This window comes from Chelonoidis abingdonii, chromosome 15 (assembly GCF_003597395.2).
Source record: "Chelonoidis abingdonii isolate Lonesome George chromosome 15, CheloAbing_2.0, whole genome shotgun sequence".
Taxonomy (NCBI): domain Eukaryota; kingdom Metazoa; phylum Chordata; order Testudines; family Testudinidae; genus Chelonoidis; species Chelonoidis abingdonii.
Genome location: NC_133783.1, coordinates 5,098,004 through 5,124,163, shown reverse-complemented (window position 1 = coordinate 5,124,163; position 26,160 = coordinate 5,098,004). Strand labels below are relative to the sequence as shown.

General features: G+C 45.0%; 1 protein-coding gene and 1 pseudogene across 2 annotated transcripts in view; one reads left to right on the top strand and one right to left on the bottom strand.

Annotated features, from left to right (window-relative positions):
- DLG5 (discs large MAGUK scaffold protein 5) overlaps positions 1-26,160 on the top strand; it is a 209,991-nt gene that overhangs the window by 31,506 nt on the left and 152,325 nt on the right. The gene's annotated exons all lie outside the window — the stretch shown is intronic.
- Positions 11,047-13,129, bottom strand: LOC142047808 (uncharacterized; annotated as a pseudogene).

The following is a 26,160-nucleotide window of genomic DNA, read 5'->3' as shown; positions in this document are numbered from 1 at the left end:
CCCCCCCCCCCCCCCCCCCAATAGTAATAAAAATTCCTCACCAGTTGCTGTCCCGGCTTGTCAGGGTAACCAACTGGTGCACCAGGACACTTTTACTTAGGTTTACCTCCGTGCCTGCAGTCATTCGAGGTAAACAAACCATCTCGGCCCACCAGCACTGTATCCTGATATCCTGGAGCCAAAGTTTGCTGACCCTTGAATTATAGAGTCGGCTTATGAACGAGTTATAAAAACTTTCCATTTTTACTTATCTACCTTTGGTGGGGTCAGCTTATAAACAAACCAGCTTATGATCGAGTATATGCGATATTTCTTTTGACTTCAGTAGGACTGCTTATTTGCTTAAAATTTGGCATATGCCTAAGCAACTTGTTGAATCAGTTATTAAAATGGACAAGTGGAAAAAAAATACTTTATGCCATTTTTTTTGTCTTTGCACTCTAGCTTGCACATTGAAAATAGACCCTTCCAGTTTTATGGCCTGATGTTTGGATGCTAAGCTCTACAGGCAAATGGTTTTCATTGAATTAAGAGAGAAGTTCTGAAAACATATTTCTCCAATTACAGGTTTTGTGAAAAGTTTAAACAAAACCCCAGCATTTTGGGCCTCAATCATTGGATCCTTTTTCCTTTTTAAAAGCACTACTTGAAAGTTAGAAAAAGGGCCTGTTTTCTGTAAATTAGTGCAGATGAGTTTCACTACAGTGATTTTGTTGTTAAAACGAACACTTTTTTCTATGTTTGAGGTTGCAGTCCTATGGAAAACTTACATGTGAAGACTGAATTATGATGCGCACATACAAGGGAGCCAAATTAAGGTTGCCCAGGTATTAGTTACTTGTGAAGAGCAATTGGAGAAATCTTGCTTAGTCCCTAGAGCTGTGGGATGGAGCATGCTCGGTCACTGTGTGGACATAGTTCATGCACAGTCCAGTTGGCATAGAGGAGCTGTGTAGTGATGGAGCATATTTTTCCATGACCTCATTCTCAGAAATGGTTTTGAAAAATAAGATTTTTCAGGGGTTTATAAATAGTCCAAATTTGAGCAAATTCTCATGAGGATGATGAAAGACACATCCCAGACATTAATATGACTCCTGTGCCAAATTTCAGTTCCCTCTTCCAAAACAGGGAAGTGCTAGAGATTCTTGATGAAATGGTTGAAATGCATTATTTTGCCCATGGTTTTTTTCTTTTAAAAAAATAAAAAATAAAATTTTTTTCCCTGACCTTGTTCTCAGAAATGGCGGAACCATTTTTGCTGCAACATTCCAAAAATTTCAGCCATAGGCAGACATGGTATGGAAAAATTTCATCCCAAACAGTTAAAGTTTGGCAGAATTGTAACTAACTGAATATAGGAGCTGCTTATGAGAAGTGTAGGGCAGCCTTAACTTTAGACAGAGCTATTGGCTCCACTTATAATTAAAAAATATGTGAAATATTTAAAAAAGTTGTTGTGGTGATTGATTTATTAATAATTTAAAAAAAAATGCAGATGCGCATTAAAAGTAGAAAATCTGATCTGTGCTTTAACTTTCCTTCTCATCTTTAGTTTAATATATAAGTATTATGGCTGCATAGCAATAAGTAGGTATCTGTAATACTGGAGTTATAGCTGACAAATGACGTTTGTTTGTTTGTTTTAAATTACTTTTCCTCTGAATAATCAGCTTGGCTATTCTTTTCTCTGTATATTGAGAACTTCAGTTAATAAGGAAGAGAATAGCCCCCTTAAGCTCTTACACACTAATTAGGGGGAAAATAATTTTTTTGCAAATTTATTTAAGCTTTTAAAATTGTCACGGTCCTGAAAATATTCTTGATTATAGGTAAACTATATTTAAATGCTCTCATGGAAAGGAAATGGGTAAAACTGTCATTTATTTCAAAATAAATATAAACTTAAATGGGTGCAAAACCTTATAAGTTTGATATTATATAGGTATAGTGCCACCCTCACTTAGTTTTAAAAGTTATTGAAAACAAAACAAAAGCATTATATACATACATAAGCCTATAATAGTTACAACAGAGTTTTTAAAAAGTCAGGTCATAGTATGTCACAGGGAATACGGCTGTAATTTATTCTTTAAAAAAACCCTATATAAATTGTGTGGTTGAAAGCTATTGTAAACCTTGATGAGAGGAAAACAGGAAAGAGTAGGGTCATTCATTGCATCTAAGAATTGAAGTATATTACATTTTCTAATGCAGGCCCGCACAGCATGCGGCCCGCGTGGGCTTATTGTGCGGCCCATGGGGGGTGAGTAGGTGGGCTCACTGTGTGGCCCGTGGGGGGTGAGCAGGCAAGCGGCGGGTGAGGGAATGGGGCTGAAGAGGTGGGTGGGCAGTGGCGGGGGGTGAGGGAGGCAAGCCAGAGGGGTGGGGGCTGAGGAGGCGAGCGAGGAGTCAGTGGCTGACCTGTTCTACTGATCTGGTCTGGCTCCCATCCCCTCTCCAAGGGTTGCAGCTGTCTGGAGGTGCTGCCTTCCATGCCTTCCTCATTCACACTTCATTAATTCAACAGAGCAATTGATTACAGAGTTGGGGGAATATCTTATTCTACTTCTTGCAAAAAGACATTTTTTTTCTTTTACCTTAATTATACTACCTTAGGGGCCTGCTATAAAATATTACCAAGGTTCAATACCACTGTTTCGGTGGGGTGGCACTGGGGAAGGAGGGTTTGTTTCTGCGGGACAGGCAGTGCTGGGGGGCGGTATTTATGGGGGGGCTGGGTGGCCCAGGGGAGGTGTTGTGTTTTGGAGGGGCTTGGCGGCGCTAGGGAGGGGGGATTTGGAGGGGGAGTTTGGCCCTTGGCTGTTTTTCTTTGGAGTAATATGGCCCTCACCACTTTACGAGTTGTGCAGGCCTGTTCTTATGTATTAAAATAGCCCAATATTTAGATTTTAAAATTTTATGTTGTAAAACATGCCAACAGCCTTAACCTCTAACCTTCAGCGTACGTCTTATTTTTTTAATGCAGTGTAACACATCTGTGGCAATCACTGCAGTGTGGAGGTGAGGAGTTCTATATATTCCACAAAGATTTAACATGCATAGAATAACTCCCTCACTTCCCCCCTCCCCCATTCCCCCTGGTTATATTAAGCAAAATTAGAGAGCCTTGCTCCAATTCCTCTTCTTGATTCAGGCCATAAACTGATAACTAGCTGTGGCAAAAACAAATTACTTCTGTGTTTCAGTATTACACAACTGGCCACAGGTCACTGATTCCACGAAGCATTTGGTACTCTGTCCTCCTATATGGAATCCTACTATCAGATTAGATAGACTGTTGATTTGTTTCATGAAGGCAGATCCTCTGCTCCTAATGTTATCTATCAGGATGCTGTGATTGGTGTATAGAAGTTCTGAGTGGTTGACACTTGGTTTGCCTAGTCGCTATATGGTGAGTGATTCTAATAACTTGTTGCAGGGATACTAGCAGCAGATTGAAAACTAGGGCATCTTAAGATGAGCTGTGCACCCTCATCACCTACGAATCAGGAACTTCCCCCTCTTGTGATTAAAAGACTGTCACACTTCTGAAAATCTTAATGTTTGGTTTGAGTCTGTCCAATTTTTTTGTGGATGAGGTAATATCTTTGACTGGACTAACTTCAGTTGGTGAGACACACAAGCTTTTGAGCTACACAGAGCTCTCCCTCAGGACTAGGAAGGGTACTAAGGCCTTATCCACGCTCAACAGTTTTGTTGACCAAAAATCAGCTCTCATCCACCAAACATTGGAGATGTACACACTGAAATGCTCCTCCTGCTGAGGTAATGCCCCTGCTATCCCAACATAATAAAACCACCTTGACAAGTGGCATAGAGCTTTTTGCAACTTAAAGTGATGAAGCATCAGTGTAGACACTGTGCTTGGTTATGTCACCCTGATTGGCCTCCAGAAGGTTTCCCACAATGCCAGTCCTGACTGCTCCTGTCAGCAGTTCGAACTCCACTCTCCTGAAGGTACACAGGTATGCACTTCTCTGCCATTAAAAGGCCTAGGAATTTCTGAAATTCCTTTTCCTATTTGCTAGGCATTCACAGTTCACACAACATCTTCCCAGCTGACCAAGCCAGCTTTCTGCAACAGACACTCTACACATGGAGCATACCGGAGCTGTTGGATCTTCTGAGTCTATTGGGAGAGGAGGCTGTGCAGTTGCAACTTTGCTGTCTATGGGCTGATTGCTAGGAGAAGGGGTAGGAGAGGAACATGCAGCAGTGCCATGCCAAAATCAAGGAGCTTAGGCAGGCATGCCAGAAGGCAAGAGATGCCAACAGTCGCTTTGATGTGGCACCAAAGACAAGCTGCTTCTATAAGGACCTGTACAGCATCCTTGGTGGCAACTCCACCTCCACTGCCAAGAGCCCTAGAGGGGACTGGAGGCAGTGGACTCAACCTCAGTGAGGAAATGGAGCTGGAGGATGATGTGGAGCAAATGGCAGGATTGTCTGGTGGTGTGGTGAGTCAGGACCGCTTTCCCACTCCGGAGGGGTCTAGCCAATCCCAGCATTCTGACTCTGGCAAGAAGCAGGAGAATGTAGCTCCGGTAAGTGATCATTTTGCTTTGATATTGCACGGTGAGAGGAGATTGAGCTATCATGTGCTTTGTTATATGGTAGAGGAAGGATAAGGGATGGAAATTAACAATGGAACTTTTCCATCTATGCAGTGAGTCCATGGCAAAGAAGTTTAATATACACCGGGATGTCCTGGGAATCCTCCATGGTGATCTCTAGGAAACTTTTCTGTAGGCTTTCTGCAATCTTCTGCTGAAAGTTCCTTGGCAGAGCTGCTTTGTTTCTTGCTCCTACTATAGGAAACTTTGCTGTGAAACCCAGCAATTATTTTTGCAGGAACCAGAGTGACACACATGCAAGCAGCATATTGAACTGGTCTGGAAGTCACATGGATGGAGGGGATGCATCCTTTCATCTTGGGTTACCCTGAGGAGTGAGAGAACTGGTTTGATTACCCCAGCCTGTGGAAAAGGGTACCAATATTCAGAGTACTTTCCCTAGCCTTGTAACCCCCTTCGCAAACTGCCCTTTGTCCCTTCTTGACCTTTGTCCCTTGGCACCCCTCATCCCGCCCTAAAGTCACCATATTTGGGACTTGTGCTGACCTATGTGCTAGCCCAGGGACAGTGAGAAAGGTGTGTGTAACTTTTGTGATTGATGAATACTCTCTCTATTCATTGTTTCTTTGGCTTCTGTAGATGTGTACTGGAGGATCCACTCTTCCACACTGGCGGAACGCCTCTGTCGGGTAAGGAGGCAAACCAGTAGGTGTAAGGAGGATGTGTTTTGTGAAGTGCTGCAGTCAACAGATGCCACACATGGCGGAACAAGAGCATGGAGGAAGACAATAAACGAAAGACAGAGGCTGGGTAGCCTGGAAATGACTTGGGAGAAGGAGCAGATGATAAAACTCCAGGAGGGCCAGACAGAGATGATGAAGTCCTTCATTACCCTGCAATCTGAGCACATCCGTGCATGGCTCCCCCTGCAGCCGTTACAGAACTCTGGTCCATACTCTCCCCAAATTCTCCTACTGTAGTCCTTGTATGTTCCTGGTCCCTCTCCGTATCCCGCGCACTCCATGCCCAGGGACTGGTTTCTCAAAGAAAGCTGGAGTTACACACAACGCTGAGAGCCCTAACTGCGAGACTGTTCCTCATTATGTCCCATTTGACCAAAAATTTGTGTTTTGTCCTGTTACTAAACTTGAGTCTTTGAAATAAAATGTCTTTATTTGTGACATACACACAGTGGTTATTGCTAACATTGAAACACAGTGGCTGTTGGTAGAAATGTTGCTCACTACAATTAATGCTCAAGAAGCAAACACTGCAAGGGTAATTCAAGGCAGCAAGTAATCATTGCCTGGCCGAATGTATCACATAAAGACACGTTACTGGGACTCACTGTTAAAATGCTCCTTCAAAGCCTCCCTGATTTGAAGAGTCCCCCGCTGTGCACCTCTAATTGCATCTTGTATCTGGCTGCAGCCAGCCAATCAGTGTCAGCAGTCCACCCCTAGGGAAACTTTTCCCCCTTCGCTTCACGAATATTCAGAGTCCAGCAAGCCGCAGTGACCATTGGAATACTTTCCTTATTGAGATCTAACCGACCAAAAAGATAGGGCCAGCAGCCTTTTAATTGGCCAAAGGCACATTCAGTGGTCATTCAGCACATGCTGAGCCTATTGTTAAAGCGCTCCTTGCTGCTGTCTGGGTTCCTGGTGTAAGGCTTCATGAGCCAAGGGAGAAAGAGGTAGGCAAGGTCTCCAAGGATCACTGTGGGAATTTGCACATCTGCCATTGCAACCTTCTGGTCTGGAAAGAAAGTCCCAGTGTACAGTCTGATGTGCGTCATGCACCTTCCCTGACCACCCTGCATAGACATCAGTGAAACGGCCCTGGTGATCCTCCACTGCTTGCAAGACCATGGAGAAGTAGCCCTTTTGGTTGGTGTACGCCATTGCAAGATGGTCTTGCGCCAAAATCGGGATATAAGTTCTATCTGTCGCCCTGCCACAGTTAGGGAATCCCTTTGTTTCAAAGCCATCATTGATTTCCTGCACATTACCAAAAGTCACAGTTCTTCGTAGCAGGAGGCGATTAATGGCCTTACACACTTGCATTACTTCATTCTTCACAGTGAACTTTCCAACCTCAAGCTGATTCGCAACTGGTAGCTGTCTGGAGTTGCCACTGATTGCTGTGGAAAAGTGAGTGGCAAAGCTAGGTCTCATTCTGGTGTCCTTGCGCTATCGTGCTGGCACAAACTCTGCACACATTTCCATGAAGATGGATCTTTGCATCCAAAAGTTCTGCAGCCGCCTCATCATCCCATACATGAATCACGACGCAATCCCACCACTCAACGTGTTTCCTTAGTCCAGTACCGACATTCCATTGTGGCCAGATGGTCTGTGAATGCCAGCAGCAGTCTTGAATTATTTGTTTGGCAGACAGCAGGGCAGGCATCACCTATTCATGCTCTGTTTTGCAGCTCATAAAATACTGGAGGACCAACTGAGTTGTGTTCATGTGGCTCATCGCCAGATTGGTCAGCAGCTCAGGATCCATGTTGTCGGGCAGAAATGGCAGGCGCATGGTTAACAAGGGCAGTTGAAAAAAAAATACGAATCAAAGTCGGGAGCCCATGGAATGATGGGATGGAAAGAACTGCATCATGCACATCCCCATGATGCGTTGAGATCCATTCTCAGAGTTCCCAGTTCCCAGAGGGTGACAGTGGGTGGTGAAGTATGCAGTGGGATAGGTACCCACAATGTAACACTCTCGCTGTCAGTGCAAGAGTGCCGACTGTGGGCATGCTTTGCCTACCCAAGGAGCATTGTGTGGACATGCACAACTGATGTTGTTTAAGTGACTTATGGTCGTCGACATAACTTAAGTCGACTTAACTGTGTAGTGTGGAAATAGCCTAAGAAAGTCACAGATAAATACAAGATGGAACAGATTCTTAGGTGTGAGTAGTTAACACATATTCTAAGGGACCATTCAAGGCCACTTCACCTTAATACGGGAACTAACTATTTATGCTACAGTATCTGTTTGATCTTATATTTAGCTGTGATACTTTTAGGACCTTTACCAGATCTGAAGAATAACTCTGTGTAACTCGAAAGCTTGTATCTCTCACCAACAGACTATGGTCCAATAAAATATATTACCTCACCCACCTTCTCTCTGTCTTAATATAACATTATTGAGACAGGAACCTGTCTTCCTAAGACAGTATATCATTTGGGTAGGATCATTACTGTAGAGTAAAGAGTCTGCTAGATATCGTAATACCTAAAAAGCTTCTATTGGTGCAGATGCAGGTGAATTCTGTGTGTAAGAGCACACAGTAGTTCTGCTTAGGTGAGGTGCAAGTCTTGTGTGGTTTTTGAGGAAGTTCAAGAATCTTTTTACAGGTTCTACTTTTTATTTCAATCTCTCCTCTCTCTTCCCAGTTGCAATAGTCTGGCTGTTGGCCCTTCCCATGAGTGTTTTGTTCTCACCCTTCCTATCTTCTTCCTGTTTAAAGAGAAATTTTATTACCAGTCCTCTCAGCAGCTTTGACAGCTAAGGGGCTTGTTTTCTTTGCTTCTCTCCTGTGCTATCTCCCCACTTCCTTGTTAATTGGCTTGGCCAACAAATTTAACCCCAGCTTTAAGTTAGACACTTGTGGGAGATGGGGACACATTGTTTTTCATTGTCATTGTACATGCATGCTGCCTCAGCATTACATCTGTATTGTAAACTACGATTACTGTATAATGTTAAAAAGACTTTAAAATACCAATCGGACATTCACATGCTATAGGAAGTATAATTTATGCTCATACAAATGTAGCATAATTAATTCCTCAGAATTTTTTTGTCCCGAAAGTTAGTTTGTAAAGGAATTAATCGTCTTTAAAAATAAACAAAAACCAGAACAACAAGTAGTTGCATTGCAGTACTAAAATTCATCTGTGAATGACCTCTTAGAACTGTGTAATTCTACACCAACATACTAATTGTCTGGTAAGGTCACAGCAAGTCTTTGTCGGAACTTAGACCAGCATACAGTACTGGGCCAACTGGTTCAGCCACTGTGCTGGTGCTAGCTTAGAACAACAGCCTTTTGTTATATGCTTGGCTGTCCAAAGTGCATTGTCAGCAAGCTGCTGTGTTTGATTGTAGAACCTGTCAGCTAGTGTCCTAGTGACTTGGGCTTCAATAAACCGTGCCACTTCTGTTACACTGCACTACTAGCACAGAATACAGTAGATATATAGAACCCATTCTGAGGATTTTAAACAGTGAATAATTGTTGTGTGTACTATTTCTCTGTGTGTGTGTAAGACCAATGTTTGAATGCCTTTTTGTAAGAATATTTCTTGTAAGAAGTGATACTAAACAAGCACTCATTTCTGCAGTCTGTACTGCCTTTTTTCTTATTTGTATAAGGATTAGGGTTGTCATTCACAGTTCATTCACGCTATTAATTCAAATTAATCGTGATTTAAAAATTAATCGTGATTAGTCACAGTTTTAATTGCACTGTTAAACAATAGAATACCAAGTGAAACTTATTAAATATTTTTGTATATTTTTTGACATTTTCAGATATATTGATTTAAATTGCAACACAGTGTACAAATGCACACTTTATATTTTTATTACAAATATGTGCACTGTAAAAATGATAAAATAGTGTATTCACCTCATACAAGTACTGTAATGCAGTCTCTTTATCGTGAAAGTGCAACTTACAAATGTAGATCTTTGTTGTTATATAACTGCACTCAAAAACAAAACAATGTAAAACTTTAGAGCCTTAAAGTCCACTCAGTCCGACTTCTTATTCAGCCATTCACTAAGGGTACGTCTACGCTACGAAATTAATTCGGTTTAATAGTCGCTTTTTTAGAATCTGTTGTTTGTGTCCCCACTAAGTGCATTAAGGCGGCAGTGTGCGTCCACAGTACCGAGGCTAGGGGTGACTTTCGGCGCATTGCACTGTGGGTAGTTATCCCACTGTTCCTGCAGTCTCTGCCCCCCATTGAAATTCTGGGTTGCGCTCCCAATGCCTGATAGGGCAAAAACATTGTTGCGGGTGGTTCTGGGTACATGTCGTCAACCCCCCCGCCCCCCCCATGAAAGCAACAGCGAAAAATCATTTCTAGCCTTTTTTTTCCTGAGTTATCCATGCAGATGACATACCATGGCAAGCATGGAGGCCGCTCAGCTCACTGTCACTGTACATCTCCTGAGTGCTGCTGACAGACACGATGCTACACAGCAGCAGCCCCTTGCATTTGCAAGTTGGCAAAGATGGTTACCAGTAATACTGTTCTGTCTGCTGCTGTCATGGGTGCTCTTGGCTGTCCTCAGTGAGGTCGGTCAGGGGCTCTTGGGCAAACACAGGTGCTCCTAGCTGGCCTTGGTAAGGTCGGTTGGGGGTGCCTGGACAGAAATGGGAATGACTCCACAGGTCATTCTCTTCTTTAAGTTTTTCTTCCTAATGGAGATCCAATTCTGCCTGGACTATCAGGCAAACCTACAAAAGAACCTGAGCGGCAAACAGCCACTCCGGGTCAGAGCCCCAGACATCCCGCAGAAATGATGAGCTGCATGCCATTCTAGGGGGTGCCCCTACAACTAACCCACCCATTGCTTCCTTCCTCCTCCACCCCTCTCGTGCTACCTTGGCAGTTATCCCCCCATTTATGTGATGAAGTAATAAAGAGTGCATGAATTTGAAACAACACTGACTTTATTGCCTCTGCTAGCAGAGATCAAAGCAGGGAGAGGAGGGCGGTTGGCTTACAAGGAAGTGTGCCCAGTCGGCAGCACCGTGCGTTTGCACCTACCCCAGCCTACCCCTTGCTCCCATGGCTCATGAAGCCTGCACAATAGTCAGGAGCAGTCCAACTACAGGCTGAGCAAGTGCAGAATGGTGGTAGAATGTGCATTTGAACATTTAAAAGTGCGCTGGTGCAGTTTACTGACTTGGTTAGACCTCAGCGAAACCAATATTCCCATGCATCTGATGAAGTGGGTAATCACCCTCCAAAGCTTACGCTCCAGTACGTCTGTTAGTCTATAAGATGTTAGTCTGTAAGGTGCCACAGGACTCTTTGCTTTTTACAGATCCAGACTAACACAGCTACCCCTCTGATACTTGACAATATTCCCCTTGTTATTAGTGCTTGCTGTGTGCTCCACAATATCTGTGAGAGTAAGGGGGAGACGTTTTTGACGGGGTAGGAGGTTGAGGCAAATCGCCTAGCCACTGACGTGCAGCCAGACACCAGGGCAATTGGAAAAGCGCAGCAGTGCGCGGTGCGTATCAGAGAAGCTTTGAAAACCAGTTTCATGACTGGTCAGGGGGCTATGATGTGAAAGTTCTGTTTGTTTCTCTTTGATAAAAACCTGCCCCCTTGCTTGACTCCACTTCCTTGTAAATAAACCGCCCTCCCTTCCCCCCTTTGTTCATGGCTTGCAGAGGCAATAAAGTCACTGTTCAAAATTCATGCATTCTTTATTACTTTGTCACACAAATGGGGGGATAACTGCCAAGGAAGCTTGAGGGGGGTGGAGGAGGAGGGAAGCGCCGGGTGGGGTGGTGGAGGAGGGGATGATTGAAGGACAAGGCCACACTGCACTTCAAAACTTATTGAATGCCATCTTTCTGTTGCTGGGGTAGTCTCTGGGGTGGAGTGGTTGGGTGGCTGGAGGCACCCCCACCACGTTCTTGGGCATCTGGGTGAGGAGGCGGTGGAACTTGGGGAGAAGGGCAGTTGGTCATGCAGGGACTGCAGCAGTGGTCTGTATTCTTCCTCCTGCCTGTCCTGCTCAACAATATGCCAGCAAAAGAGTTTGATCCTCGAGTAGCCTGAACATTGCTTCATGCCTCCTTTCATCACGCTGACGCCACATCTCCTCTTGCACATCCCTCCTGTCCTCTCGCGTGTCCCTCCTGTCCTAGCGTTCATTTTGTGCTCTTCTGCACTCTGACATTGTCTGCCTCCACGCATTCTGCTGGGGTCTTTCAGTGTGGGAGGACTGCATGAGCTCAGAAAATGTGTCATCATGAGTGTGTTTTTTCCGCTTTCTAATCTTTGCTAGCCTCTGGGATGAAGATATGGGGAATGTTGAAACATTTGCAGCTGTGGGAGGAAAAAAAGGGAGAGTAGTATTTTAAAAAAACACATTTTAGAGAACAATAGGTACAGTCTTCCATGGCGAACCAAGCTGTTAACAATACATAGCATGTGTGCTTTCTTTAGAAGGTTGCATGTTGACTCTTATATTGAAGGCCTGCTGGTTTGGTGTGAGAGATCACACACACACAGGGCTGGTGGACAACACAATTTGGCTTGCTGGCAGCCATGGTAAGCCACAGTCTTTTGGCATCTTTAACCTTCATAACATATGGGAATGGTTTCAAGCAGCAGTGCCCTCGTGTCCCGTATCAAGCATCCATTGGGTTGGCCATTTAAAATGGGTTGACCATTTAAAAGGAGGGGCTATGGTTTTCGGGTTAATGTGCAGCACAAACCCAACTAAAGCCCTCCACCCGACCCTATTCTCTGGGATAATTACTTCAACCCTCCCCCCACCGTATGTCTAACATTGGGGATGATTTCTGTTCAGCCACAGGCAAACAGCCCAGCAGGAATGGCCACCTTTGAATGTCCTCTTAATAAAATTCCCCTATTTCAGCCAGGTGACCATGAATGATAGCACTCTCCTGAAGATAACAGAGAGAGAGAGAGAACGGATGTTGCTTGAATGCCAGCAAACACTGGGACCATACATTGCCATGCTTTGTTATGCAGTGATTCCAGACTATGTGCTACTGGCCTGGTGTGTTAATGGAGGATGGAATAAGGCTCCCCTCCCCAGAAACCTTTTGCAAAGGCTTTGGGAGTACATCCAGGAGAGTTTCACTGAGATATCCCTGGAGGATTTCCACTCCATCCCCATACATGTTAACAGACTTTTCCAGTAGCTGTACTGGCCATGAATGCATCTCAAGTCTTCAGGCAAGTAATGATACAAGATTTACAAAGGTACACTTACCAGAGGTGCCTTCACTGCCTTCATGGTCCGTGAGCCTGCCTTGGGAGAGTACTGGCTCCAGGGTGATAAACAGTTCCTGGCTGTCGGGGAAAATGTTTTCTCTGCTTCCTTGCTGTGCTCTAACTTCAATGTTGTCGTCGTCCTCCTCCTCCTCTTCCTCGTTCCCTAAATCCACATCCCTGTTGCATGAGAGTCCATTGACAGAGTCAAAGCACAGGGCTGGGGTAGTGGTAGGGGCACCTCCTAGAATGGCATGCATCTCATCATAGAAATGGCATGTCAGGGGCTCTGCCCTGGAGCAGCCGTTTGCCTCACTAGTTTTTTGGAAGGCTTGTCTCAGCTCCGTAAGTTTCACATGGCACTGCTGCAGGTCCCTGTTATGGCCTCTGTCCTTCATGCCCTTGGAGACTTTTTGAATGGAGTTCAGCTAGCACGGATTTGTCTCCCCATACAGCGATCAGATCTAGTACCTGTAATTCGGGCCATGCTGGAGCTCTTTTGTGATTCTGGGACTCCATGGTCACTTGTGCTGATGAGCTCTGCATGGTCACCTGTGCTGATCAGCTCTCCACGGAGGGTAAACAAGAAACGAAATTCAAGAAGTTCCTGGGGCTTTTCCTGTCTACCTGGCCAGTGCATTGGAGTTGAGAGCGCTGTTCTGAGTGGTCACAATGGAGCACTCTGGGATAGCTCCCGCAGGCCAGTACCATCGTATTGCGTCCACACTACACCAGATTCGACCCAGCCAGGTCACTTTCAGTGCTAATCCCCTTGTTGGGTAGGAGTACAGAAATCAATTTAAGAGCCCCTAAAGTTGACAGAAATGGCTGCGTCATATGGGCAGGTGCAGGGTAAAATCGATCTAACAATGCGAAATTTGACCTAAACTCTTAATGTAGACCAAGCCTAAGACAGATAAGTTAGTTTGTTTACATTTATGGGAGATAATGCTGCTCACTTCTTATTTAAAGTTTCACCTGAAAGTGAGAACAGGCATTCGCATGGCACTGTTGTAGCTGGCATCACAAGATACTTACATGCCAGATGCGCTAGAGATTCATACGTTCTTTCATGGTTCCACCACCATTCCAGAGGACACGCGTCCATGCTGATGGGTTCTGTTCAGTAACAATCCAAAGCAGTGCAGACTGACGCATGTTCACTTTCATCATCTGAATCAGATGCCACCAGCAGAAGATTGATTTTCTTTTTTGGTGGTTCGGGTTCCATAGTTTCCACATCTGACTGTTGCTCTTTTAAGACTTCTGAAAGCATGTGCCACACCTCACCCCTCTCAGATTTTGGAAGGCACTTCAGAGTCTTAAACCTTGGGTCGAGTGCTGTAGGTATATTTAGATATCTTAATTTGGTACCCGCTTTGTCAAATCTGTGTGAAAGTGTTGTTCTGGGTCATCATCCGAGACTGCTGTAATATGAAATGCATGGCAGAATGCGCGTAAAACAGCGCAGGAGACATACTACTCTGCCCCAAGGAGTTCAGGAAAAATTTATTTAAGGCTTTTTTTTTTTTTTAAACAAGTGTCATCAGCATGGAAGCAAGTTCTCTGGAATGATGGCCGAAGCATGAAGGGGCATACGAATGTTTATTATACCTAGCATGTAAATACCTTGCAATACCAGCTGCAAAAGTGCTATGCAAATGCCTGTTCTCACTTTTCAGGTGACATTGTAAATAAGAAGTGGGCAGCATTATCTCCTGTAAATGTAAACAAACTTGTTTGTCTTAGTGAATGGCTGAATAAGAAGTTGGACTGAGTGGACTTGAAGGCTCTAAAGTTTTACACTTATTTTTGAATGCAGTTATTTTTTTTATATGTAATTCTACATTTGTATGTTCAACTTTCAGGATAAAGAGATTGCATTACAGTACTTGTATGAGGTGAATTGAAAAATACTATTTCTTTTGTTTTTTACAGCACAAATATTTGTAATAAAAAATAAGGTGAGCACTGTACACTTTGTATTGTGTTCTTACTGAAATAATATTAGAAAATATCAAAATATTTAAATAGTATTCTGTTATTGTTTAACAGTGCGATTAATTTTTTATTTGTGCAATTAATTGTGATGAATTGTTTTAATAGTTTGACAACCCTAATAAAGACGAATCACATGAATAAAAGTTGCTGTTTTAGTGTCTAATATTTTTAGTGTTGTAGCCACCTTGCAATAAGACTATGTATACAGTTTCAGTTAGATATAATTTTAGATGCACAGACAAGTGCTGAGGTACTGAGAACATGTTTGATTCTAGAAAGAAAAATGTTGACATTTTCTAGCTTTTGTGTATTTCCAAGACTTTTATTTTGATTTTATAGCAATTATTTATTATACAGAGAAATACAGCATGCTGGTTTTATGTTCCTTGAAGTGGTGTTTGTAAATAAATGCTGCTGACTTGCATGCAAGGGTTATTTATTAAGGATTTATGTGCGACATTAATACATTTTAACTTGCATTGGTTCAAAGATGCTCTCCCTGAGCTCACTTAGCAATTCTGATTGATAAATTCTTGTGATTTTAATGGATATGCAGTCTGCAGTTGAGGCAAGTATAGTGCTCTTTAGTTGCTCAGTGTGCATAATTAATATAGCTTTAAAATTGTTTTCCAATATTATTACTTCCACAATTCTTAAAATCCGAAAAATGAACAAGTAAACTAGAAACACAGCATGTGTGATTATAGGATCCCCCATGCCCTCAGCAGTTTGGAAAAGTGGTATGGCTACTTTAAAAACCACATCTTTTATTTTTCCCCTGGCTGCTTCTCTGATATTTATTTTCTAACCTAGTAGGCCCGTTTGAAGCTCACTTTAATCCAGGTTTAAGGTTTGTCCAATTCACTCTGTCAACGTTTGCTTTCCTGCCCCAGCCATGGGTGAAAGTGAGCTGGTACCCACACTGGCCCACATTAATGTCCCTGCTCCTTTTGCCTCCCCAACTGGGGGCCCTGCCGGTAGAATCCGTATCGGCAGGGCAGCCGACGTGGGGCAAGAGGGAAGGGGCAGCAACGTTAAAGCGCTGCTAAGGCAGCACTTTAATGTTGCGCTCTCCCCATTGGCGGGGCCACCAACGGGGGGCGGGGTCCAGCAATGTTAAAGCGCTGCTGTGGCGGCAAAGGACTCTGTAGCACTTTAACATCCCCACCCCTTATGCCCCCCCCCGGCCGCTGATGGGCAGGGGGGATGGAAGGGGTGCAAAGGGAGCAACTGCCCTGGGTCCAGTGATTTAAAAGGGCCTGGTGCTCCGGACGCTGCTGCCCCTACTGCAGGAGTGGTATCTGGACCTCCGGGCCCTTTAAATCAACATGGGAGCCCCAGGCGGCACACTCCAAGGACTGGCTGGGGGATGCTGACCCCCCCCCCTCCCTTCCGCCTGAGGCCCTGCCCCTTCCAGGGCCCAGAGCCACCCCCTCCTCCCCTGTACCAGGAAGTGTCCTCAGTTACTTTCACCCTTGACCCCAGCCACCCAGAAGCCACTACTAGAACATATATGGACCGTGTATATTGCTTATTTAATAGATTTCCTCTTTGTGGAATACAACAAATACATTTATCATGTGGCAGAAATCCTGCAAATTATGAATTACGTGGTAAGAAACTGATGCTGGGCATAGTCACTGTGGGTATTAACTGAACTTCTGTGTCTTCAACCAGCCACAGACAAGGGTGCAAAGCATAGCTATGGTGAAGTCGCCAAGGGCAAGGCAGCAACTCAGTTTTGCTTTCCAGGGTTTGAAAACGGTGTCACAGTTTCAGGGTAACTGCATCTGTATTCCCCCTCAGAATCTCTCAAGGATGCTCACTTAGGGTTTCTGGCACCCAGCTGTCCCTCTCTTCTGTGGAGAGATCCTGACCAGGATTTTAAGGCTGTACAGCTCCCTGCCTTCAACTGTGATCTCCCCAGCAAGCCAGTCTGCCTTAAGGCCATGACCTGTGCTTTGATTTTTTTCTTTGAAGCTATGAATGGTGTATTGCAACTTCCAGCAGGCACAAGTTGCTACACAACTCTTTCCAAGCAAGAACCTTTATTGTAGGTTTTCTTTGCAATTCTTTTATTTTGAGAATAAACAGATTTAAATACACGATGAGTCTTATGGGTCCCTATTAGGCCAAAATTTTTCTTACCTTTCCCTTTGTCTGCTTACTGGATCAGAAAGAAGGCCCTGAGTCAGTCTAACCAGAGCCTTTTTATGCTAAAAGCCTTTTCTTTGTTGGTCTCTGGAAAATCCAGTATGTGCAAACCTCCCAAGGGGTGGTACTTCTCTGGAGGTATTTAAAAATTAATCTTAATCATTCTCCCTCCCTACTGTTTTTGGTTCCTGGAGGATCTATGAGAACCTTACCCTCATGGAGCAGACCACAATCATACATACATGCCTTAGCCCACAGTGATACAGACACTTAAAACAATATGCTCCACAGAAGATACTGCATGTGGTTGCAATATCTGTTACATTTAGGGTTCCCAAATTCCTAACTGCAGAAAACTGAACACCCCTGCCCTGCCCAGCACCTTCTTCGAGGGCCCCCTCTTGCTTAGTCCAGCCCCTTCCCTCTGTCGTGCGCTGTCCCCTACCCTTGTTTATTTGCTCATTTTCATCAGGCTGGGGCAGGGGATTTGGGAGTGGGAGGGGATGAGGGTTCTTGGTGGGTTGAGGGGTCTAGGGTGGGGCGGGAGATGAGGAGTTTGGAATGCAGGAGGAGACTTTGGGCTGGGGGGTGGAACTGAGGGGTTCAGAGTGTTGGAAGGGGCTCCTGGCTGGGATGGGGAGGGTGAGGGCGAGGGCTCTGGTTGGGAGTGTGGGCTGCAGGGTGGGGCCTGAAGTGTGGGAGGGGTTTCTGGGGTGAGGCAGGGGGTTGAGGTGTGGGAGGGGGTGCAGGCTCTGGTCCAAAATGAGGGGTTCAGTGTGGGAGGGGGCTCCTAGCTCTGGTAGGGGGTTGTTGTGAGGGATCTGACTGGGGATGTGGACTCTGATATGGGGCTGGGGATGAGGCGTTTGGGGTGCAGGAGAGTGTGGAAGGGGATGTGGGCTCCAGTGGGGGAATTTGGGTGCAGGAAGAGGATCAGGGCTGGCGCAGGGGGATGGGACGTGGGAGGAAGTGCAGGCTCAGTGAGGGAGTTTGGGTGTGGGAGTAGGCTCAAGGTCGGGGCGTGGGAGAGGGTGTGGGATGTGGGCTCAGGACTGGGGGTTGGGGCGTGGAAGAGGGTGCAGGAGGGAGTTTGGTTGCTGGAGAGGGCTCCAGGCTGGGGCAGGAGGTTGGGCTGCGGGCTATGGGCGGTGCGTACCTCAGGCAGCTCCAGGAAGTGGCTGGCATGTCCCTCCTGGCAGCTTCTAGGTGGAGGTGTGGCCAGGTGGCTCTGCATGCTGCCCCTGTCCATAGGCGCCATTGGCCACAGTTGTTGGCCAATGAGAGCTGCAGAGCTGGCGCTCGAGTGGCGACAGTGTATGGAGCCCCCTGGCCATCACTGCACTTAGGAGCCATAGGACATGTGGCTGCGTCCGGGAGCCAGAGCAGGCAGGGAGCCTGCCTTAGCCCTGCTGCGCTGCCAACTGGACTTCTAGCGAACTGGTCAGCAGTGCTGACTGGAGCTGCTAGGGTCCCTTTTCAACCATTCTGGTGAAAACCGGACGCCTGCCAACCCTAGTCACAGTGAGGAATGGGGGCTGGTGGTGAGGCAAACAGTCCATGCAGACAGACAAAGAGCCTTGTTTGTGAGCCCATGAGACGACGGACAGCAACAACATCAGTAAAAATTGGGAGCGAGGGAAGAGTGACAATGCATTAGTCCTACAGATGCTTTGAAAGGTATTAGAAAGTTGGGTGGGTGATTTGTCAGTTATCCTTTTGAGTGGCTTCTAATTCCTCCCTCAGATGGGGAGGGGAGAATGGAGAAAACACATGGAAGTTTGAGAGTCCTGTTTCCTTTTCTTTTTCCCTTTTGCTTCTCTCCTTTCCTCCTGAAAGGGGTTGATGTAGCCCTATTTTTGATTTTAACTTTGATCTGTATCTTGGAAAACTGACTCTCAAATACTTCAGCCAGGTTTAATAATACCAGTAATTTAGCCATAAAAGTATTAAGTGTTTTTTAAAAGTAAAAGCTAAACTGAGTGAGTAGCTAAACCTTGTTTAAAGGAAGAAAATATTTTTATTAGCAAATCACTTAACTGTTTTCAAGCTGACATATTCCAGTTCAGGCATTATTTTATACAGTCTCAAGACTTTTGCAATGTGAGGAAGTGGAAACCTTTTAAGGCTAAAACTAGGCTTTTTTTGTGGCTTGATTGTATGAATGCGAAAACCCACTTCCCTGTGATAGTGCTCTGTGGCACATGAAGTCTTTCAGTGAAAGTCTCAACCACACAGACTTCCTGTGGTTAATTAGAGACTGCTTAAAAGCTTTGCAAAAAGAGAAACAGAGCTGATTTAGCTGGATAGGTGTTTTTGTTTGTGGGAGGAAGTTATTGTATGAAAATAAAGTCAATGACTTTTGCTGTATACTTTTATGGAGTAACTTGTCTTCAATGGGCCATTTACCAGGCTTAATATAGGTCTGTTATATTGCAGGTGATAGTTAGATACTACATTAATCACATGTAATTGTCACTGGAAATCATTTGTAAATTTGCTAATTTAAAAAGAAAGTTTAATTGAGAAGATGTCATGAATTTTTAACCACCTACCGGTGGTGCTGATCACATATAAAGGGGGCCTTCATGGATCTGATTTTGAATTTTTCATGGTATTGATTTTTTTTTCTTGTGGTGATAGCCTTTGCCTTGCTTTTTCATGCAGAGATTGTAGTCTTTCCCTAGTTGAGACTGTGAGTACCTGTTACCAGTCTGAATTTTGACCTCCAATGTACTTCACAGCCAGGAGTGAGTTTTCTGGTTAGGGAAGTTTGCTAATCGGTGAGAACTTTAATGACATGAAATATTTTTTTTTCACTTTCATTTTCAAAATACCCATAAACATTTTGTTTTTGTAATATCATATTCAGCAAGCTTCATACGTCATTGATTGAGGTCTTGAGCTTGTAGTTCTGGCAATCCCTTGGACCAAATGCAGAACCAAGTGAAACTTGCTCTACATTGGTTTTCCTGTCCTCTGTCTGTTTAACCTTCCTGTTGTAAACAGATGCACAGTTATTTCTGGTCTTCAGGCTCAATACGATGTTCTTGATGTGTGAGCTTTTCCTAGTTCTTCTTAGTGAGATATTTAACTTTAAAACCTATTTCCCCATATTTATTGGTCTGTAAATTCACATACTCAGGAGAAACCCATCTCAACCTTTTAGAATTTTGAATTGAATGTGTAAGCGGGGCATTCTTGAAATTGTTGTTTTTGGTGCTTGTCTTGCTCATTAATGAAGCCAGAGGTGGAATTAAAAGCTGCAGCTGCCAAAGTTGTATTTTTTAAAGCATCTGTTTGTGTGCTTAGGATACATGCTGCTCATAATACCATTGCAGAGCTTATCTTGGAAATATTAAAAAAAAAAAAAAAAAAAAAAGAGAGAGAGAAAATATGTAACTTGAACTGTCTCAAACAGAAGGGAGAGGAGGTCTTTTGAAAGGCATTAAACATGATTTATACCTGAGAGAAAACACTTCTGGAAAAGAAAAAAAAGAAAAAAAAAAAATTAAAAAAAAAAAGAGTACGAAAACAAATTTCAGTGATTTATTTCTCAAATACCTTGAGTTATGCTTTTTAATCTATATTAGCATCACCCGGCATTTAGATAGAGAATAAAGTTTTTAAAAAAAAGTTAAAATAATTAAATTTAATAAACGTATTATTATCACAAGCTCCCGTCTGTTAGTTTAATTGACGTAGGTATTGTACAAGTTGTGAAACAGATTCCATAAGTGCCAGCTCACAATATAGCAGAGTAACAATATTCTACATTTAAAAAAAAGTTTAACCTCACCCTGCATATATCATTCTCTGGTCCACAAAGGGAAAAAATAACTTAAGTGAATTCACCAGTGATGTGCAGTGCCAATAGCAAGACAATCTATACTGCTTAAGTGCTGCATGGGAGGAGGAAGTTCAGTGGGAGAAGAAGCAGGCCAGACAATGCTTGTGCATCGCTTGTTGTGTCATGAAACGGGTTACCGTCACAGCCCTGCAGGGGCACTGAATGAGACAACGATATCCTGCACCTTATGTAGAGCTAGTGGTTGGAGGGTCTGCAAGTCTCTGCTTCAAGTCCATAGTTTGGAACAGGGCGTAAAGCAACCTATGGCGCACGGTGCCAAAAGGCGGCAACACAAGTCTGATTTTTCGAGTGGCACTCACGCTGCCTGGATCCTGGCCACCAGTCCGGGGGGCTCTGTGTTTTGATTTAATTTTAAATGAAGCTTCTATAAACATTTTGAAACCTTATTTACTTTACATCACACTTAGTTAGTTGATTATAGGCTTTATAGAAAAAGGACTGTCTATAATGCTAATGTTGGAAAAATGTATTACTGCAACCATGAAACCTTAATTAAAGTGAATAAATGAAGACTCGGCTCACTGCTTCTGAAGGGTTGCTGACCCCTGGGTTGGAATCATGTCAGAGAGGGGTGTGATAACACCTGGCTGGTGCTGGGGAGGAGTATGGTGTTAACCACTCTCATGGTATTTAATTATTCAGGATCTGTGTTTTGTGAGTGAAATAGATTTTATCCTTGATCTGTACCAAATTAATTGCCTATGTCAAGTGGAGTGGCATAGGGGTGTGTGCGCCAGGTATATGAATGCATATACATACTTTTAAAAAGACTTTTTCCATTATTGCTGAATTATGATTGAAACATCAGTGCAGTTGCCAAGCACTTGCTATGTGTGCAGACAGTTAACACAGATATGTTAAGTTGTAGAGCTATAGTTTGCATTGTTATTGGTCCCACTAGGCAGCACTGGTTTTACTTAATTTTGGAGGAGGTATGAGAATCTCCAGTTTATTAATAGCATTCTCTTCTTCCCCAACCCAGTGCTCATTCCCCTTGCGGACAAAGCTCCTGCTTCTTTCATCGCTTCTGTCATTGTCCTATTTAAAGAAGAAAACAATAATAACTGGCTCTCCAAGGCCCATTTCTTTAATTACTATGAGGGTCCCACATCAAACTAGCTGTCTCACTAGATATAGAGCATGCCATGGGTATGCAGGTATGCTCATTCTAATTTTGTTTTCACTATTTGCCTTTAAGTAAGAAAGGGCAAGTCAGGCTTTCCTGACAATTATAGCTACAAGCTGAAGCAGCAGGCCGTTTAAAATTTTGCTTCTGATTGTTCTTTAGGATTTCTTCTAGTCCAGAGATTTATTCCTCTTTTAAAATGTTCTCTTTACTCAACAGCTGCAATGTCACTTAAACACATCTGCGGAAAGTCTCCAAAGATAGACTTTCATACCTTCTGCTTTGTAGGGTTTTTTATTTTAAAAATTCCCCTCCTTTTTCTAATGGCAATACAGTCAGTCTAATGACGTTTTTTTCCATTCCCTCCCCCTCCCGCCCCCCTCCCGGCTAGTCCTGGCTGGGCTTGGGGTGGTGAAGTGCACTTGCCCTGCATGAAGTGGCTGGGCTGGATCAGACCCACCCCCAGAAACCTTCCCCAGTTCCGCACCCTTTCCCCCACTCCCTGCCCCCATTGCTCCCCAGCTGCAGGGGGAGAGGTCATTGTACAGGAAGCTGCTTCCCCGTCTGCCCATCCCCTGTGCATCTCAACCTCCCTGCATCTGAACCTCCAACTTGCCGAGCCCTATCTCCGGACCTCCGCCGAATCTGCACCCAGACTCCCACCCCTGCACCCGCATGACTCCTGCACCCAGTGAGCCCCACCTGTCTGCATCCAGACCACACTCTCTGCTGAGCCTCCCGCACTCAACTCCCCTCCCATGACCTGGATCCTCACCCCACTGAGCCCTAACCAACTGCACTTGGACCCTTATACCACCGAGCCCCACTCCGACAGCATCTGGACCCCCTGCTGAGCCCCTCACATTCAGAGCCCCCTCCGCCCGCTGAGATCTAGCCACCTTCACCTAGATCCTCTGCTTCAGAGGCCTTTGCTCCAAATCCAGAACCTGTCAACCAGCGCTGTACATCCAGATCCCCTCCATACCCAGACTCTTCCCCGCTGAGCTACCTGCACCCAGATTGCCCCACACAGAACCTTCTCACCTCACACCTGGATCACCCCACACTAAGTCCCCCAATGCTTGGATCCTGCTGGGCTGAGCCTGCCTGCCCACACCTGGTGCAAAGAGCCAGGACCATGGGGCGCTTCTGGGGCATGTCAGAGTTGGGTGCAACCTCACTGCTGAGTCCCTGTCCGGGTGGTGTGGGGGGAAGGGATTGCAGAGTAATCTTCTACCTCCACAATTATAGCTACAGTGGCCTGTGCTCCCCACTGACATACTGGAGCCTCCACATTTGTCAATAAATAAATGACATTGGCAGAATTTTAAAATATTGTGCACAGAATTTCTTTTTTTTTTGTGTGCATGGTTCTCAAGAGTACTATTTCTGAGTGGTTCAGCTATAGTTACCTCTTGGCCCAGATCCTGTGCTCCACCAAGGATTAAAACAAGAATTGCGTCTCCCCTGGTGGGTTCCAGGAATAGCTGTTCCAATAAGTAGCCCTGGTGTCTAGAACTTTTATCTTTGCATCACTCCCTAATATCACATTTATCCAGTCAATGTGAGGATAGTTAAAATCCCTCATCATTATTATGCTTTCTGCTTCTGTAGCTTCTCTAAACTCCCTTAGCATTTTGCAGTCACTGTCAGCACCCTGGTCAGATGGTCAATAGTATAAACCTACTGCTATACTCTTTTTATTTTAGCATGGAATTTCTATCCATAAAGTTTCTATGCTAGTGTGTACATTGTTTGGTTTTATGCTTTCTTTAACATATACCACTCCCAGACCAGCACTACCTGTCCTGTCATTCTAGTGTATTTTGTACCCTGGTATTATGGTGTCCCATTGATTATCCTAATTCCACCAAGTGTCCACGACGCCTATTTTATTAATATCCTCATTTAATCCCAGATACTCTAGGTCAACTCTTTTAGTGTTTAGACTTCTAGTATTTGTGTATAAGCATAGGCGATGAGTTATATGGACTCATCTAGTTATATGGACTCATGAGTTATATGGACTCAACTAGGCTCCAGCAATAATTAGGGCCCAGGAGCCCAGCTCCACCAATGTTTGGGGCCGGGTCTCTCCCCCAGCCCTGCCTGCTGCCCCCACGCGCCTCCGAGTGTCCCCGGGCCCCCACTTGCTGCCTCTGCTTGCCTTCCCTGGGTCCCTTGAGCAGACTGCAGCTGCATGCTGCCTCCCTGCATCAACTGCCACTGCAGGGTCCTTGTCTCCCCCCTCCCCCAGTCCACTACTGCCAGGGCAGGCTGACCCTGCCCTTCCCCCTTAGACCCTTTCATTTTCCAGTGGGACCCTCCACCAGCACAGGGCTCCCCATCCACAGTCACAGCTCCTGCCTCACACTGGAGAAGGGGCAGCCCCATCCCCCACCCCCAGTGAAGCTACAGTGAGGGACAACAGCCGGGGAGGAGTGCACGTGATGGCAGCCCCCAGCACCCACTGCAGGGGAGACAAGGGGGCTTCTTGTACCTGAAAGGGGCCCTAGGAACACATGCAGTGGCAGTGGTGCGAGGTGAGTGTGGTGCAAGGGGGAAGAAGGGGGAGGGCTCCTCCAGAGCTTGCTGCTGCCTGCAGGGAGAGGACTAGGGGGGAATCTTCCTCTCTAGCCCTTGCCCTGGGGCAGCATGTCTGCACCCCAAACTCCTCATCCATAGCCCTGCCCCACCCCAGAGCTCTCACCCCCTGTACCCCAACCCTCTGTCCTAGCCCTGAGCCCCTTCCCATACCCCAACTCCCTCATCCACAGCCTTCACCCCTCACCCCAGGCCTCTGTATGAGCCCCTCTCACACCCTAAACCCCTCATCACCAGCCCCACCCCAGAGCCCTCACATTTTTACATTATTTTAAAAAATATACAGTAACTCCTCACTTAATGTTGTAGTTATGTTTCTGAAAAATGCTACTTTAAGTGAAACAATGTTAAGCGAATCCAATTTCCACATAAGAATTAATGTAAATGGGGGGTTAGGTTCCAGGGAATTTTTTTTGCCAGACAAAAGACTATATTTTGTATATATACACAGTATAAGTTTTAAACAAACAATGTAATATTGTACACACAATGATGATTGTGAAGCTTGGTTGTGGTGGTGGAGTCAAGAGGTTAGGATATTTTCCAGGGAATGCCTTACTGCTAAATGATGAACTAGTACTTGGCTGAACCCTCAACGGTTCATACATTGTTAATGCAACCTCACATTCTATAAGGCAGCAGGAATTGAGGGAGGAAGACAGCACAGCAGAGAGACAGAGACACACACCCTGTGCGTGAGAGAGAAGCTTTGAGACAGCAGCAGCTGCCAGCAAGCTACCTTCATTCTGAGCCCTGTTGTGTCCCCCCTTGCTCTGTGGAGATGGGGCAGGGGGAAGGAATGAGGGATGGGGACACCCTGACAACAGCACCTCTCTTCCCCCTCTCCCCCGTGCACATAGGGTGACCAGACAGCAAGTGTGAAAAATCAGGATGGGAGTGGCTCCTCTAATTAGCTACCTGGACTCTGGAGAAGATGCACATGTAAGGTGAGGTGGTGGCATTAGGGGGAATAGGTAGGAGAGGGCAGTGGTGTGAGAAGAGGGGGTGGGGGAAATTTGGGACGTGCAGGGCTACGATGGCCAGAGAAAGAGGCTCAGGGCTGCAGCTGCTGGGGAGAGACCCCCTTCCCCAGTTTCAGTTCTGTGGCAGGGGAGACACCCCTGACCCCTTTCCAGAGAGAGCTCAGGGGCTGCTGCAGTGGGGGAGAAAGGAAGAGAAGCCCCTTCTTCCCAGTCCCAGCTTGGGGGCTGCTGCAGCAGGGGGGAGAGGGCACATCCATTGTATTAGAAAGGTTAAGACTACTGATATTAAAATATGAGTTGTGTGCTTTTGTGTGTAGAACAAAAAAAGTTGTTTATTATTTAGAGGTTTTTTAATATGGCACTTTTACCAAAGTGCTTTACAATAATTAGCTAACGGTACATTAAGCATTTGGAAAGGTCATTAAGTGGTCCACCAAGACCCTTAGCAATTTTCAAGTGGTCTGTGGGAAAAAAAAGTTTGAGAGCTGCTGCTCTAAATGATTAGCAGCGTAACAACAAAACAACGTTAACCCGGACAACTTTAAGTGAGGAGTTACTATATATTGGCTTACGAGACAGGTGTGTGTGGAGAGTAGAGTGGGAGTGGCGGAGCTTGGACTTGTTCTGGGCACCACCAAAAATTTATAAAACCTGCCGCCCCTATATGTAAGCACTTGTATGTTTAGTCAGTATTCAGTTGCTTGCTTTCCTATGTTTTTTATCTAAATAGGACTCTATTTCATTTGACTGTTCATCACTATCTCTTGCTTGTACTTTACCAACTTTCCTGTCCTCTTTACTAGGTTAGAGTTCC